This window comes from Micropterus dolomieu, linkage group LG12 (assembly GCF_021292245.1).
Source record: "Micropterus dolomieu isolate WLL.071019.BEF.003 ecotype Adirondacks linkage group LG12, ASM2129224v1, whole genome shotgun sequence".
NCBI lineage: Eukaryota > Metazoa > Chordata > Actinopteri > Centrarchiformes > Centrarchidae > Micropterus > Micropterus dolomieu.
The window spans coordinates 27,111,022-27,115,927 of NC_060161.1; the positions used below are offsets into that span (position 1 = coordinate 27,111,022).

The 4,906-nt window shown below is 43.5% G+C and overlaps 1 protein-coding gene across 2 annotated transcripts in view; it reads right to left on the reverse strand.

Annotated features, from left to right (window-relative positions):
• The window catches only part of exoc6b (exocyst complex component 6B), a 136,469-nt gene that overhangs the window by 36,577 nt on the left and 94,986 nt on the right, over nt 1–4,906 (reverse strand). The window lies entirely within an intron of this gene.

Genomic DNA, 4,906 nt, shown 5'->3' on the forward strand with positions numbered 1-4,906 from the left:
TGGGTAAAGCTTGTAAGAGGTGCTGAAGGGAAAGAAAGAAAAAAAAATTCTGTTTTCTTGTAATCATGAAATAACTCAATTTCATTCTATTATTATTAAATTAAACACCATTAACACAAATTTGACAACATGTTATGATGAGATCAAAAATGAACTTTCTCACAATCACAATAAAACCCAAAAAGTCCCTTCCCCTGTATTTTCTGGCTCTCTGAGTGAAATAAGGAGCAAATGGAAGAAAAGGTGCATGTTCTACTGCAGGGCCTGATTACCCAAATTTATCCTGACACGACTTTGGTGTGGGACACAGACACTCGCACACAAACACACCTAAAGGTGATTAACAAACACCAGACGTTCCACCGTTCCAGCCCTGCATATTTAAGTACCTTCATTAATCACTCAATGAGACACCCACGTTGTGCAAATATACACACAATCAGACAAACACATATATAATTGTGTAATTGTGCTTAATGTTTAGCTTCAAGTGTTGGTGTGGATCTGTTATAATCATATAATTGCACTGTGTGTTTATACAGCTCTAATCGCACAGATGTGACTCTGTTTCTGTGTGTTATTTGGTTATGTTTGTAAATTTTGCTATCGTTCACAGTGAATATATGATCAACATGGTTTTCCCAGAGATCTATGCACTGTGTGCTTTTGTTTTGGTTTAGGCATTAAAGAGCACTTAAAATTAAATTTAAACTCCAAAATTTGCTTTTCACAAGGAGGAAAACTTGATTGGATTATTTATACTCAAGTTAAATTATGGGATTTCTTTATCTATTGAACCAAACCATGTTTACTTACCACTTTACACACGCTAGTATTCTAAACAGAGACATTTCTGCAGTTAGTGTAAGTGCTCACAGGCTATGCAGAGTAAATCCACATAAAGATCAATTCAAGTTCAACTTTGGAGAACCCTGATGCGAGAATACGCATTGTTGACCAGTAGCAAGCTCTCCTGACCTTTCAGAGAACAGGAAGAAGGGGTGTCCAAAATGGAGGAAGCTATCGTATTAGCTTATTATCTGCGGTGCACCATCCACTTTTATTAAACTCCTCAGCTGGAGTATAAAGTGCTCCACATAAGATCTACTGTCTCATTACTGTCTGCAGTAATGAGACAGTAGATCTTATGTGGAGCACTTTATACTATATTGACAGCAGATGGTACAAATTCATAGTTTGAATAAACTGTGCGAACCTATTGTTAATGACTAAGCTAACAAGCTTAACTAACTAACTTAATTAACAACGAGGAAACTAGCTAGCTAGCTTTGACAGCTTTTTTGATCCATGGATGGTCTCTAGCACAGTCTATTTTGTGAAGCAGCATAGATGAATTTCTCTCTCCCACTTCCTGATACGCTTAATATTGTTTATTGTGAGTCTGTCCAGGAACATAAAGTAAAGCTATTGATATTCCTGTCTTTAAGGTAAAGTGGTGACAATGAATATGTGACAATAAAAGTATATACATAACTCTAATCTTAACTTTCTAACACGTTCTTCCCTCCTGGTTTGCTATTGTTTTTTTCAGGAGTCAAGAGTCTTGTTCCCGGTACAGGTGGGATGAAACCACCAGCCAATACAAAGAAATGAATGAATGAAATGATGATCTGCATTACATTAATTCTGTGAGGTGAACCATTAGAAAAAATTATGAGAAATGTTAAGAAATTGTGCAATACATTGTTGGACACATTAGTTTAAAAATTATTATTGTTTATTAAGAAACAACTGAATTAAGTAATTATTTTATTTTAATTTTAGGGACATACTCTAATATAATTTCCTCTGTTTGTTCTCAAGGCAGCAGCTCAACTTGCTGCCACTGTAATAAAGTGGTTTCCCCTCGGAGATCCATAAAATTCATCTTATCTTATATAACAAACCCAACAGCAGCAGAAAGATCCCATTGTAGTTGTGAGTGAACCGAGGTCCACCTCAGGAAAGAGAAATGGAATGCAGTTCATTCAAGAGGCAGCCCTCACCTCAAAGGGAAATCAAATTACACACACGGCGCACACGTGCAAGCACATATGTTCGAGAAACACACACCTACGACTGGCCGGATATCCTCCAATACGATGCTGGCCTCTGAACTCTGCATGTGCACACACAAACACACACAGCATACAACCCCAGGGTCAGTTATCACAGGGTGAGATTGAGCGTGAAATTAGTTAATTCTATTTACATGTCCTGAACCTGGGCTGACTGACACAGACACAAACACACAGGTAGGTCTATCTGACAGAAACTGCGTTGTCTCAGAGTTCAATACAGACAACTGGGAACCATTAGCCTGAGGCACACTAGAGGGAGGGAGGATTGAGAAGAATGGAAAAGAAAAAGATGGGCAAAGCAGGAAAAGGTTGAGGAAAGGGAAGGTGAAGAAAAGATAAGCAAAGCAAAGAAAAAGACAGTTAAAGAGAGGGAAGGAATGCAATGGATTCAAGAACAGAAGAAATAAACATGAGGCGAGTGGACGTCAGCACAGATAGATGGAAAGGCAGGAGGAAGGGATGAGAGGAGGATGGAGTAGTGCAGTAAGGAAGGACAACAAGAAAGGGATGAAGACAAAAAGGACAGAAGTCAAGAGGAAGTGAAGGAGAGCGATGGGTGGACGCAGAATCTAGTGATTCTCACTCCCTCTATTCCTAAATCCTTCCTAACCTCCACCTTGCCACCGCTTCCATCCCTCCATCCTGCTAACGAGAGGCGTTCATCAAAGAGCTCATTAAAAGCTACTCAGCTCCTAATGGTTGAACAAATAGACAGCAGACGAAAGAAAGCAGGCGAGGTGTAGGGAAAGAGGTGAGGGGAAAGAACGAGACTGGCGGGGTCAGGCAGAGAGACAGACAAGATGAAGGGGGTTGGTGAATAAGACACAGGACTGAATGAGGGGAAGAGGAAGGAAAAGGAGGAGTAATGAAAGGAATGCAGACGGATGAGAATGACAGTTAAATACGCTAATAAACACATACATCTGTCTCTGTCTATCTCAACGTTTAGGAGCTGAAAACTGACAGTTTAAATCAGTACTTTTAACCTCTCTCTCACTGTTTTGGTTTTTCATTTACAGTACTGTTCCGGCAAAGTTAGCAACCAGCTGATGAAGAAAGTGGAACATCAAGCAGTTGTTGACTAAATGATTTATTAATGACTATTATTAAGTAGACGTGGGCACTTAACTTTAGGTTACATAGGTAACTTTAGGTTACAGAGGTAAACCCAGTTCTCTGATAACATGAGTGACGTATCTCACTATGGGGTATGCCCCTCTGCGTAGTCCTCAGAAGCATAATGCCAATAAGCCAGCCCCACTGGCTAGCAGTCGACTCCATCATGAGGAGGGACGTCCTCTCCCTATAAAAGGGATGATGCAGCATCATAAGCACATTTAAAATAAGCACACCTCTTCCTCGCTTCACGCAAGGAGGTTGTTCCGGTGAGATACCTTACTCATGTTATCAGAGAACCAGGGTTGCCTCTGTAACCTAAAGTGTAACCTAAAGTTCTCTTTCAAACATTCGCTTGGTATCTCACTGTGGGGATATCCTGACTCCCGTATTGCCAGACAAGCTTATCTTGAAAACCGACTGCCAATCAAGAGTCCCCACTCAACACGGTATGCACTAAAGGATGCGCAGTGACATCCAAAGCATAAAACCTCACAAAGCTATGAGGTGAAGCCCAACTGGCCGCCAAGCATATATCTTGGATAGGCAACGCCTCTAAACAGGGCCCAGGATGTAGCCATCCCCCTAGTAGATTGCGCTCGCAGACTAACTGGGGCCAGAAGCCCCTTGCTGTTGTAGGCCAAATATCCAATCCGCTCATGGTGAGGATGAAATATCTCTCCCCGAGCGCGTGAAAGCAGGTCCCTGCGTAAAGGGAGAGGCCATGGAGCCATACAGGAGCCGGATGATGTTTGCCAACCAATGTTTCCCCGGCCAATGATGGGCCATCAGGATGAGTGACAAGCCCTGCTCCCGCACTCTGGCCAGTGAGGGTAGGATCAGGGCCAGAGGCGGAAATGCATAGAGCAGAACCCGCCCTCATGAACAAATGTGCCAGGGGGACGGCCACTATCGCTAATGCCATCAGACCCAGCAGCTGAAGGTAAGCCCTACAACTTCCCCCTGCGAAAGAGGGCCAGGCACGCAGAAAGTACTTCTACCCTCCCTGCTGACAGGTGGGCTCTGAAGGAGACCAAGTCCAGGGTCAGACCGATGAAAGAGACTCTCTGACGAGGTGATGCAATAGCAACCGCGTGTGCTCCAGTGCCCCCCGGTAGGACTCTGCGGCCACAAGCCAGTCATCGATGTACATGGCTATGCGGACACCCTGTTTCCTGAGAGGTGCAACAGCCGCCGTGCATTTGACGAACACGCGGGGGCTTAAGGGGAGCCCGAATGGCAAGACCATATATTCGTAGGTTGTGCCCCGGAAGGCAAACCTTAGGAACTTCCTGTGAGGAGGATATATTAGTATGTGAAAATATGCGTCCTTCAGATTGATTGAAGTGAACCAGTCTCCAGGGCGCACAAAATGCAGCAGGGCAGTATGCGTCAGCATTCTGAACTTGTAAAGGCTCGTGCAAACTACATGAATTTCAGCGTCGGCCGATCGCCGTGCTGTTCAGACTACACAACTAGCCGTCTTGTGACGAGTCTTTGTGGCGTTCACGTGAACGCGTGACTGATCGATGACAGGGAGTCACAAACTACACGAGCTGACAGCGGCTCTGTCACCCAACACTGGTCTCCAAACCACTTTTATAAAGACAAAGAATATGGGTGAAAGAATGGATTAGCAAACAAAGGTAGCAGGGATCGTCTGAGCTACAGAGACAGCTGGAGGTGAGTAAAAAGTGTTGCAATGAAAA